The sequence below is a fragment of the Pangasianodon hypophthalmus genome, chromosome 10 (genome assembly GCF_027358585.1).
Source record: "Pangasianodon hypophthalmus isolate fPanHyp1 chromosome 10, fPanHyp1.pri, whole genome shotgun sequence".
NCBI classification, from domain to species: domain Eukaryota; kingdom Metazoa; phylum Chordata; class Actinopteri; order Siluriformes; family Pangasiidae; genus Pangasianodon; species Pangasianodon hypophthalmus.
In genome coordinates, this window is record NC_069719.1 from 6,865,888 (window position 1) to 6,879,440 (window position 13,553).

Here is a 13,553-nt window from a genome sequence, read left to right on the forward strand (position 1 = left end):
TCATCTGGTCTGGCAAGAAGCTATATAGTTGAACTGCATGAGTGAAATGAGAGCCAGGTCTTCTTGTTCTTTTCAGCTGTTGGAAGCTATTTACTGTATCTTGCTCTTGTTAGCAAAGTGCCGGCACCATTTGGAGAAGTGTAGAACAGGAGGTGGGATGAATACAAAGCACATGGCTTTAAAGCCTCCACTGGTTGTTACTAGGAGACAACAAGAAAACAAGGGTGCTTGGGGCCGAAAAATGAGAGTTTCAGTGGACAGAGAAGGAAAATTTGGGTTAGCACACACGGGTAAGACATTTCGCATTTTCCAAATGAGATTTGGGAAGAATTTTTAACTAATGCAGCTTAAAATAAACAGGAAAACAATTTTGCGCTTCAGGAGAGGTGTCACGATGTATCACATCACATAAAGAGCTGAAGCATTCATGCTCACAAAGCGGGTGGAAGGCATGAAATGAAGCTGTGTGTGTGTGGTGTGTGTGTGTGTGTGTGTGTGTGTGTGTGTGTGTGTGTGTGTGTGTCTCTCAAGAGAAGGTTTGTATTTTTTGAGCCTAAATTACTGCTTTGTCAATATAAATTACCAAAGCTTGGATTGTTTATGCTCTATTTCACACCCCGTAGTCATTTTTGACACATAAATAGACACAGACATCTTCGTTTAAAGCCAGTGGATGTGAACTGGTCAAACTCCAGATGCAGTCATGCTCGATTTCCCTACGGCACACTGCACAGATAACACACTCTCGTGACAATGTTGGAAGCAGATTCATACATGTTTGCCAATTTATTATTGCAATTGAATCAGGCAGTAATGCTTGAGCCAGAGGTGTATCATTGTGTGTGTGTGTGTGTGTGTGTGTGTGTGTGTGGAGGAGGGGTTACAATGGGAATTTCAGGTTTGAACCCCCTTGAAATATTTTAGGACAATTTCAAATGGTTAATATAATACTTGATTACATACAGTATGTGTCATTTAACTTTGTTTTGTTAGTAATTGCACTGTAATGTTGTCATGTCAATGAAGTCATCATTACGATTCCTCTGTATTTAACTGCCCCGGACGGAAAACAAACATGTCTGTTTGTTTGTTTAATCAAATTTGCTTTGGTGAGAAATGGGATTAACCGATCAGGATCAAGCATAGGGGTATCGAGCTGACAGCTGATGAAGTGCGGAGAGCAGACTCGATTGTAACATGGCATAGTTTTAACATGGCACAGGTGTAAAGCTTGTTTACAGAGTGATGTGATGTACAGTGATGCGATGCACCTCGATGAGTTAAGTGTAGTGTGAGTGTAATATGTATATTTCCAGCTCTTAGGTGTTGCTCACACAGCAGAGCAGATCTGATTATTCTTTAAAACTGATCTTTAGCATAAGTGACAAGTGAGCTAATTTTGTGGGTGTTCTTCAGACTGCAGTCACATTTGCTTACATATCGACATTGTGAGGCAGTAAGTAGTGACGGGAAAGCCAAATTTAGAAAGTTACTTTGGCAAAAAACACTGAGAATTGTATCTTACATAAGAGCACCACATGTATTCGGTGTAGATTTATTTATAGTTGTACTATCCGGTGTCACTCAGACTCAAGGTTTCTTCCATATATTCTCTCAGGGAGTGTTTCCTTACCACCATCTCCTCTGGCTTGCTCATTAAGGGATAAATTTATAAATTTCTAAATATCTTGAATTTATATATTTCTATAAAGCTGCTTTGTGACAATGGCCATTGTTAAATGCACTACACAAATAAAATTGAATTGAATTGAATAGATAACACCAGAGGTAGACGGCTTAGTAGCCCGGGTTCCTGGGACAAGCAGCTTTTATATCCAGGCTATTTAGTTTTAAATTCGTAGCTCTATGGTGTACATTCAATAACCAGAGAAAGAAAAACAACCTACTCTATATTGACTTTAATAAACTTAATGCTCTTTACAGTGATATGATGCACCTCGATGCCACAATATACAGTAGCATTACCTACTCATTCCTGATCCCATCGGCCGTGGCAAGATCTGGTTAACAGTGGAACGATTTTTAGTTTGTATTACTTTGTTTGCAAAATGATCACAGATAAACTGTTCAAAATCAGTAACATGCATGTATTTGGAAAATTGATGATATTGAGCAAAAAACAAAGTGCAGAAAAAAGACATCATATAACTTCTGCTTGCTTTAGCCAGCTCGCAATTAAATATTTCGAGAGAAACTAAAGATGCTAGCCAGACTTGAATAATATCTTTTACATGCAATGCAAGAAGAGGGTGGACTAGTCCAGGAGGACTATTGGTTAGACCACAGTGCTCTCACCGCTGCGGCCCACATTCGATTCCCGGCCAGGGAACCCACCCCACCCACTGGGATTGCATGCAACAGTGCTCTCTCAGTGCAGGTCCCAAGCCCGGATAAAAATTGGGGAGGGTTGTGTCAGGAAGGCCATACGGCGATAAAAACTGTGCCAAATCAAATATGCGGAGCAATGATCCTCTGTGGTGACCCCTAATAGGAACCGCCGAAAGAGGAACAACAGCAACAATGTGCAATGAAAGAAGAGTACACCGCATCTTATAGCTCAAATGTTGGCCAACAACTTGCTGACTTTTGTCGTGGTCGCAAACGTGATGTGCTACTTCAGAAAATTAGTAACGATATAGCTATACACAGTATTCCTGTCCCTGGAAATTCATATAGTAGTTTGTTTTTTGTAGTCGTATTAATGTTTTTAGTTGTATTAATGCACTAGCTAACTAACTCACCATAGGTCATTGCAATACATTATAGCTGTTACTTTTTAGCCTTGTCATTTAGGTTTCCAGACAACTGAAACATAGGACTGGGCAACACATTGGAGCTAGCTTATGAATTTATGATTTGTCCAGCCCTGAGCAATGACTAAAATGGAAGAGCTTGGCATATGCCATGTTTGATGCTACTGTCACTGTGGGTAATACAAAAGGGCATAAAGTCTCCCTGCTGGTTTCTAGTGGATGTGATGGTTCATCATGTTTGGTGGTTTTCTAATGGGAATATACTGCACTGAGATTCAACAAGTTATGTAATACCACACTAAATACATTCAGAATGTATTTTTGATAGACTTCAAAGCACTATTGTAAGTCGCTCTGGATAAAAGCGTCTGCCAAATGCCATAAATGTAAATGTAAATGAGACACTGATGGGACATTATTTCATGGACACTACTGGATCAGTTCCCAATATGAAAACTAGAAAAATCACATACGTTTACACGTGATGCTACTGTACGTTCTTCACATATGAGTAATTTGTGATTACGTGAAAAGCATGCAAAAGTGCATTTCACCATGCCCTGAAATTGCACTCAAGTAAACACAAGACATCGTATGAACAATATGCTTAATAAAACCCCAGGCCTACATTTGAAAAATGAACATCATGATGTGTGGAAACATATGCATGCATTAAGTATATGTGAAAAATCACACGTCTAAAAACCATGTGTAAATTTTTCACATGTGAACTTCTTGCAATGTTTAAATAAGGAAGTAAACAATTTCTACTTTTTGTTTTTTCAGGAGCGTTTCCTGACTTGCCTACATGATTTTTGTCCATTTGTTGTTCTTTTTGCAAATTTCTGACAATAAATCGCTGCTGATGAAATGATGAATAAAATACGAATGGAATTTGATTGGTCAAAATGAGTTTCAGTTTCAGAAATCAGATTTTCTTTCCTTCCCAAATCAGATATGCCAGTAGAATCCGATTTGAGCTGACAGTTTGAAGACAGCCATTAGAAGCATAATTATACTAATGAACATCTGAAGAATTAGCTGATTGAGGTCTGGATCAGTTGGCAGAAATTGTGTTTATGAAAGTGCTTTAAAGTTATGGATCTGTGTACTTCAACCATAATTATGCAGTGCCCCTTTCTGGCCGACCTTACCTGTCTGTTTCACTTCTGCTTTCTATTTTACTATGGCTCGAAGCAACTTAACACATTCTGTCCACTCAGCATGTTTTAGGAATTCAGTGACCTCCAGCATTACATTTGCATTCACAGGCTCACAGATTATAAGAAATGCAATTTCTTGGAAAATTCATCCAAGTGCATTCATAAGGATGTGTCTTGCTTTGTAGGTTTCAATACTGTTATATTATTATTACAACATTAAAAACAATATATTATCAAACATTGCTCTGTGTGTTTGTGTATGTACATGTTAAAAACTATTTAAAAAAATAGATGCGTTGACCTGGGAAAACCCTTCACCCTTGGCTACTACATACCATTCTGAAAACTACAGACTTTCCTGAACTCTTTTCTCTTATGTATGTATTTCAACCACAATTAAAGATATAGCTATAATGGATTCCTGTTTTGTGTTTTGTGTGATTCCCCTTTCCGACAAGCGTCATGTGTACAGTGTACAGATTAGGACATCCTTAGACGTCAGCATCAGTTCTCAGTATGCCATATGACAAAACGGCATCGCACCTCAGACTAATAGGCTTCAGGACTCAGGAAAAACTATGTGAGTTTTCAGGTCTCGTACAGTTAGGCTTCGGGCAAAACGACGCCTGATTAAGTTGTATACAGAGCAGAACATGTCCACCGCAAGAGAACATTGTAATTATTTAATATTATTTGCGAGTTTTATTTGCACGTTTAAAAACTAACTTGCAGACACTCAAGCTAGCTAGTTGCAATATTTTGTTTAGATAACTTTTTAAACGTGCAAATAAAACTTGCGAATAATACTAAATATTTGCATTGGGACATGTTCTCTTCTTATACCCCTACAACTTAACCAGTGTAATGGTTAATAAAAAACTAAGAATAAAGTATATCAGGTACGGCTTACCTTCTGTCTCTACCTGTCTGTCTGCATCTACTGTTCTGAACTGCTTCCAATCTGCCTGCAGACATGACATCACGTGAGGGCGGGGCAATGCGAACCTTCCACCTGAAGCCGTTCAGTCTGAGGCCGTTTTGCAGTCTTTATGTCTGAAGTTGTTTTGCCCGATGCCTTCGTGTCTGAGGCCCTTTGCCCAATGCCTAACTGTATGACACCTGACATAGTCCTGAAGCCTTTTAGTCCGAGGCGCAATGCCGTTTTGTCATATGGCTGAGAACTGACACTGACGTTGACATATGGCTGAGGTCTGAGGATGTCCTAATATGTACACCAAAGATGTGCTCATGCCTGCGTTGATTTCTGTTCTAGTCCTGTCTCTACACCTGGTCCAGCCATTGGTTTGCTACCCAATTGTCGGCACCTGTGTTGTGTTAGCTTTCGATTTGTTTGCCGATTTATACCCTGTTGTGTCTCAGTATCTTTTTTTTTAATGCTTTCGTGTTGCATGTTGTTACGAGTCTAAGCTGTGTTACAAGTTCTGTATAGCTCTGTACTTCAGGCTTTTGACTTCACCTGTTTTCCCTGTGTTCTGGTTTCATGCTACAAACATTGATTATGGACATTTTGACAGCTGGTATCTGATTACAAACAGAACTGATTAGGCTTGAACAACTGATCTTGAACTTGAACTTAAACAAGTTCTTCAGCGTTTAGAGAAATCACACTTAGCTAGCAAGGTTTTAGACGTCTTTAGGCAGTCTGACTGTTTTTAGCAGCGCATTTGTTCAACTGGCTCCTTACACAACATGATCGGTGCAGGAAGATAGTGCCAAGATCAGAAAGTAAATAAAAACATTTCCACAATGTCTTGGTGAACTACTGCGTAGTTATGGTTTCTTAAGGTTGATGTTATTGGCAGAAAAATTCCACTTTTTTCGAAGCCCATTTTTTTGTCTTTTTTGGTTGTTTGCCAGAGTTCCGCTATAGCAACAGGTTTTCTTAGACTGCCTGACAAATATATGCTTTTACTGATGGTAACCATGCATTTTCCTACATTTTTTTCTTTAAGAGATTTCTTTTGAAATCTCTCAGTGGCTTTCAATATTTCAAAGGGAAAAGCAATAACATCTTGATTGTATCAATACACAATACACTTGCTGTGTGTGACGTTGGGTGATAATTCACCTGCTTTCCATTTATCTTGTGTATATATGTCTTTTTTTTAAGGAACTCCATATTATCTCTTCTTCCTGCAAAAGATCTCTATATATTTGGGATGTTTTGCAGATTAAGAACTGTTTACTTTCCTGAGAGTGGAGAGATCAACATGGAAAGCCATTACAAGAGATTTAAGGTAAAGGTAAGAATCATCTTTTATATCAACTATTACATGTTTTTTAATATTTAGAAATCCCTTTATTTGATCTTACTTACTGTTTAGGCAGCTCTGTTTGCTGCAGTAATTACCAGCAAGTCACATTCTGTGATACAAGACAGAGATGCAGTATCATCAGTCAAAAGGAGGAGTGTAAAGCATGCACTGCTGATCGTTCGATAATTTCACAGTAAACACACAGTTGTATTAATTAATGTCGCGCTGCATATCTGCTAGGAAACATTTGTAATAATTTCAAAGGCATTTTCTATGACTGAGGCGGTGAAGATTCAATTAACATATTGTCAAAGGGTGTGGTTTGACATTCTGCTGATAACCAACCAAATCAACTTCTCTCATACCCTTAAAAACCCAGTGCCAGATTTACGTGTGTGAGGAGGTGCAGCACAAAGCTCTCTTAATGCTGATGTCTTATCGCATCATGCAAACTGTATTTGGGCTCGTCTTCAGAATGCCATCTGCACGGGGCACAAACTGCAGTCACAAAACCATGGGACTAAAGAGGAAATCCAAGTAGCAATGTGATAGATTTGTTAATAAATAAATCATCCATTCATTTGGATTTGGACTGGTAATAAACGGCTTACACTTACAGTACATAAATCCAACTCTACCTGATGATAGTAACAAAACCTGTTGCACTGCTCCACCCACTTCAGCACATGTATATCATGGTAGCACCAAAGGAGCACAAAACTACACTACCCATCAGCCCCTGCACATCATGTCTCACTTTTCACTTTCACCTGTTTCCTGTTTCACCTTGATTAGCACCACTACGTAAGTTCCAGTTTTTTTTTTCAGTGTCTCATTATCATGCTTTTTGTTATAGTTGTTGTTTGTTATTGTGTGCGCTCCACAATATCGCTTGTAGTTTGTATGTTCTTTGCCTCATATCCACCCTCCATGGTATATAGTTCTTGTTTTCATGTTTTTGTTTGTATATTTGCACTTTACTTAATACATTTTTGCACTTGCAGCTGCCTTCACCTCCCATTTGTGACAATTTACACTAAACATTGACCACAAAAATAGCAGTACACCATTGTTATACCACTAAATTACACTTGTACCTGCTTGTGAATAGAGCGGTGAAAATCCCACAGTGCAATCATAGCCATTTGTTAAAGATAATCCAAACCACCAATGCAACAACAGGATACTGTCAACTGTTTGTGCTTTTTTTTTTTGTAAATTTTACTTATTTCTCCAGCCAGTGGTTTTCATGGATTTATCACTGAATTTGTGTGTTTGAGAGATCAAATTACACTGTGGAGTATCTAGCTAGATAACCTAATCACCAAGCCAGCGAGCTAGCTACAATGTTATATATTCTAATAAGCACATTTGCATACAATGGCGACTTAATTGAAGGTAAGATTATTGCATATATTGTTAAAAGTTTGGTTAAATGAACATAGAGAGTTAAGCATTTTCGAGCATACAGTACTGTGCAAAAGTCTTAGGCACATGCAAAGAAATGCTGTAGAACAAAGATTCCTTCAAAAAATAATGAAATTAAATGTTTCTACATTTAAAAAAATACTATAAAGAGCAGTAAATAGTAATAAATGAAACAAAGTCAATATTTGGTGTGACGATCCTTCGCTTTAAAAAAAAAATAGTAGTTTCAGGTACAATGTGTGCAGTTTTATAAGGAAATGAGCTGTAAGTGTTACTGAGCATCTTGCAGAACCAGCCACAGCTCTTCTGGAGACTTTGACTGTCGCACTTGCTTCTTATTTTTGCAGCGAAACCCAGCAGCCTTCATTATGTTTTTTTGTCTGAAAAGTGTCTCTTATGTAATATGCTGCTTTCTTTACTGACATACAAACATTTTTCTGTAACATTTAATTGTGTGCTGGAAAACTAATGTTTGGAAATCTAAAATGTTTTTGTACTGAATCAATAATGTAGACAATCAATAATGTTATAAAATAAAAATCTATAAGAAAGTTTGCACTAAAAAATTAGGGTGCCTAAGACTTTTGCACAGTACTGTATATACCCTATCAGTGTTAGTGCAAATTGGTTGATGAAACATGATTGGCTCTTACTTTTTTTGCTGTGAAACGCGATTGGACCATGTTTCTGTGACATCGTGACCATGAGTTTGGTTCCAGCTGTCCATCACAATGCAGGTACAAGCACTTTATCTGCTGAACGTATGACAGAACTCACATTCATTCAGTCATTTTCGTTTTTTTGCTGGTTTGGGACAGCATGGCAACAGATCAGAAGATCAGCCCAGACTTCTCTTACCCTAGCCACAGATTCCAGCTCGTCCTGGGGGATCCCCAGACATTCCCCAGAGAAATGGATTAGTCTAAAAAATTACACCTGATCATAATAATGAAGCCAGTACTGATAGAGAATTAATGATATTTTGTGAAGATCTTGTGTAGAGATGAAAAGGAGTGATTTTTTTTTTTTTGAAAGATGATAAGGATTATCAAATTGAAAATAGGATATGCTGCACTCATAGAACTAATGCTGCCTTCAGGGTAGCAGAGGTCCCTTACTTCATCTTCACCTCACATCTGAAATGATACAGTGATATAATTCAAAATTTACTAGCCTTTTTCAGTCACCCCAACTCCCAAACCACCAATAGCTTCTGATAATAAGCTTTACGGTATTCTGATAGAGGCACAAAGGGGATCATAGAGGGGAAAAAAAATAATACAAGGTATCGGAGACTATTTATTTTTTACCTACATGTATCCAGGGTCCCATAACTACAGGGAAGGCTATGTTCAATATTCAAAGTGATATGATTAATTCTTGTCAACACGGAGCTCCCAGGGAGGAAGTAAAACTGATGATACATCTGCACGAGAGATGGCTTCCTGTTCTGCCTTTAGCAGCAGAATCATTTTCAGCGCCATTCTACCTTGCACCAATAGCTCATCCCTTTCTCTTTAAAGAGCTGTGTGGCTCACTCGTCTGATTCAGGAGAGGAGGGGGAGATGAAACCTTCTGAATCGCCTCATACAGTCCATTTTGAAGCTGCTTGACAGATGAAGCCTTAACGCAGCTCTCTAAAGTCCACTTGCCAAAGGCTCTACAGGCTGATCAAAGCTCACATTGACACTCTGCTAATCTGACACCGGTCATCATCGCCCCAAAACGCACCAAGTCACTGTCAGAGGGAGCTCCATGGTTTAAAACATGGTCCTGCCCCACAGCTTTTTAGTGCCATTTGATTTATTAAACAAAGAGGAAAATTATACACATTGGGAATAGGAAAGAAGATAAATGTCACACAGCTGATAGAAAATGTATGTACTAGGTGTAGTAGCCCCCCAACTCTTCAATCACTTCAGCTGTAGGCTGAAAGTAAAGCAAGAAGGCACCCTGGGAAAACTTTTGTGCTTTGTAGTGATTTACAGCTGTCTCTTTCCACAGCCGGGGTGCGACGCATCAAATTGGTTACTGGAGATTTGGAGAGAAGAGTCTGAATCAGAATGGAAGTGGAGCACCAAGGCTCTGATTTATGGGCTGTGCAGCACATCACGGCAAGCAAAAAGGCTTTTGTAAGAACAATCTCACCGCAATTTATCAGCTTCGCCACCTACCCACCGAAGACCTTCCACTAGTCAGAAGCGAATAAGGCCAGGAGACCAGTTGGTGATGAAATTAATGCTGGACGCAGCTGAAAAACTGCTCTTTGAATTTGGAGGCCTGGGATGTTCATTGAAATTGAGTGTTACGAAAGCAATTTTACAGGCACCTCAGGGGCATATGCTTGTGCGGATTTCTATTACACTAAACCGAATTTTAGACTTTGTATATTTAAAAAAAAAATAGCAAATGGTTGGAACAGCACCAGAAAATACATCGCCACAAATTAAGATCATAATCATGTTAAAGGAGTGGAAATAAATACATTTCAGAAGGATGCAACAGTGGGTAAATTCCCTTGGTGCTCTCTTTTGAACTTATCCATTTAACATACTTTTAAATGTGAAAAAAGAACTGCTTCATTCCGCCCATTTTAATGCCTACCCTTACTTAATACAGATTAAGGTTTTGTTTCCCTCTTTAAACTCTTAAAGTGGCTGAGTTTTCAGTCTACAATAGCTCTAAGCATATTTAGCCTCTGCTGTAATGAGACAAAAGCATCCATTCATGGTTTTAATTCGCCTTGCGATTAATGATTGCATATTGAATGATACGGTGCACAGCGTTTTATTCTTTGCGGCAGAAAAATGGAATGTCTTATTTCAAAGTTGGCCATATTTTAGTGACTAATTTCAGATTTACTGCGAGTGTTTTGAATTTCAATGGAGATTTCTGCTCATTTCAATATCTTCTCTGTGCACATAAGCCTCAAAATGAAGCATTGGAAAGATAGATCCAGCACACACACACACACACACACATAGACACATACATAAATATATAAAAGCAACCATGAACAGACATGATACAACAGGCAAAAATGTGTGTTTTGCCAATGATGATAGAAATACTGGAATATTTTGGGGATGTGTGGCCAGTCCTCATGAAAAAAGGCACCTTTTTTTAAATGCAAAACTGCTACCAACTGAGCAGGAGTGGAAAATACTTGAGTAATTATACTTCGTAATCATACTTAAGTATTATTTTGGCATATTCATGCTTTATTTGAGTGTTATTGAAACTGAACACGTATTCTTACTCAATGGTGGCTGGTCGTGACAGAAGGAGAGCTAAAATCTAATGTCTTTCAATAGCTCAACAGCAAAATGATTAGGGTTAAGTAATACATAATATTACTCTCACTGAGCGTTAATTGTGCTATGGCAATGCTATCATTAGGATGCAAACTTGAAACAATATCTCCCAGAAATGTGAAGAATCCTTTATCATTGTGCAATACACAATTGTTGCAATACAGTTAGTTATAGTAAAACAGTTATGAATGCATGAATGTATTATAGGAATACATGAAAGTTGTGGGGACATTTGGAACAAGTTAAGGTTAGGGTTAAGTGCAGGAGTAGCATTACTGAGCTATATTTAGCTGTTCCACAATGCACCTACACACCATGTTTTCTGTCTCCCCGTGTACTCTCACATCACCCCATTGTTGTGTTCCCTCCACTGGCTTCCTCTGGCTGCCTACATCATATTTATAATACATAGAAATTTACCTAGAATAACAAAAAAAGACCCTTACATACCTGCAGGCACTCATGAAACCTCTATCACAGCTCAACTCGACCCACCATCCCTCAAGGTACCAAGAAGGCATGCATCAATAACACTGAACAACAATATTTTGCTACCTGAAAAGTTTTGGGGGGATCTTATGCATGTTATGGCCTGGTGAGCTCCCAAATCACCTTGAAATTGTCCTGATATGTACCAAAAATTGCCTATTTAGTGTTTTCAATCCTTAATTACAATGTTGCCCACATGGCAAATAACGAAATGTTTTCCAGACCTATCTAGACATGACTGGCCATGTAGACCTCATGACACAAAGGAATACAACTTGGATATACCAAGTACTATTATTTCAATTATGAATATGATAGCCATGCTAAAGCATCTTTTTACATTAAAAAAAGACTGGCTATGCTGTAAGCATACGGTCCCAGGACATAAAAGTGTGGCACATAAAGCAGTTGTCAACCCAAGAAAGATTTTTTGCCTCCACTTCATGTAAAACTTGGGCTGATGAATTTTTTATTAAGGCAATGAAAAAGGAAAGATTTCAATATTTGAGACAGACATTTTCCAAGATAAAGAAAGGGGTCATCAATGTCAGGCAGGTTGAAGAACTTCTAGTGGAGCCAGAGTGAACTGCATGGAAGGCATTCAAGAATGTTTCTGAAAATTTTCTTGGGAAGTACAGAGCACCGAACCACATCCAACTTTTTGATAAAATGCTTCAAGCATACAAAACCATGAGGATCAACATGCCACAAAGATTCATTTTCTGCGTTCACAGTCAGACAACTTCTGTGCAAATGTTTGTGCAGTCAGTGAGGAACATAGTGAAAGGTCTCAATACATTGCTTGGAAAAACGTCCCGGTGCAACTGGAATCCAAAAATATTGGCAGATTATTGTTGCAGAGTAAGTACAAGTGGTAATCAGTAACAAAACATTTTTAGGTTGGTGGAACGAACACATTCATTAAACGCATTCATTCAATAAAATTGTAATTTGTGTTTCTGCTTTTTTTTTTTTTTTGATGAAATAACTAACATCTATCTACTAGGGTTTTAAAAAAGTAGCCCAAAAAATAGCCTAATGGTCAATAAAAGATTTACATTCATTCATTTCCGTGCTGCTTTTATCCAACTGAGACATGATACAATTGAGCCCTTGAGAGTTAAGGGCTTTTCTCAAGAACCCAGCAGTGGCAGTTTGGTGGTTTTGGGATTTGAACGTTAACCCTTGAGTCACCACTGCAAGCCAATAGCAAAACTAAAACCCTGCCCATTTAAGGCCCGGTATTAACAACAAGAAAATTCACAGAGTTCGTAAAAGTTGCTTATTTTTCTTATATTTATTTGCACTGAATTTATTATATTTACAGTTCGGCATGGCAGAATATAGCGTTGTCGCCTCGTAGCTCCAGGATTTCTGGTTCTATCTTGAGCTTGGGTTACTGTCATTGCAGTCTCTTGTTCTTCCAGTGTTCTTGTGGATTCCTCTCAGAAACATGCTGGTAAGTGGACTGGTTTTGTAGAATTGCCCCTTGGTGTGAATATCTGTGATGGATTTGTGTCCCATCAAGGGTCCCATCTCATGCCCAGTGTTCCTGGGATAAGCTCCGGATCCACCGTGACCCTGACCAAGATGAAGTAGTTCCTGAAGATGAATGAATGAATGAATGAATGATAGTTAAAGTATGTTACAGGTACTGCTGTACCTTTTCACCATTTAACCCACAGCCTACATACAGTACATCATACATATATAATGGGTCATGCAGTTATTGTTTGCATTAAAAATCCACTGAAACATGGATATACATAATACATGATATAATTCATCTACTCAGAGCCAAAAAGAGAAGCAAAATACAGCAACAGTAGACCAAGTTCACAAGAAAACAGCACACATAGCAACAAGTGCATGAGCGAGCTTACGGTGTGTGTGTGTGTGTGTGTGTGTTTGTGTGTGGGGGCCCCATAATAGGGCTGTTCATGAACACATTTTGAACATTTTGAGAGAGACAGATAGAGGGTGAGAGGGAGGGGGAGATGCCTGAGGCAGACTTCTAAAGTGTCCTGAAGGATTATGGAGAGCCTCCATAAGTCCTTAAAACCAGCAGGAAAGCAAAAGCTCCATATCAAACATTCCTTTATCTCAAAA

General features: G+C 38.5%; 1 long non-coding RNA gene across 1 annotated transcript; it reads left to right on the forward strand.

Moving 5' to 3' along the window:
• The first annotated feature begins 216 nt into the window (after nucleotides 1–216).
• On the forward strand, nucleotides 217–10,466 carry LOC117598327 (uncharacterized). Its single transcript, XR_004578995.2, has 3 exons — nucleotides 217–290; nucleotides 6,129–6,201; nucleotides 9,646–10,466. It is a non-coding gene; the product is annotated as an uncharacterized LOC117598327 (long non-coding RNA).
• Nucleotides 10,467–13,553: the final 3,087 nt, after the last annotated feature.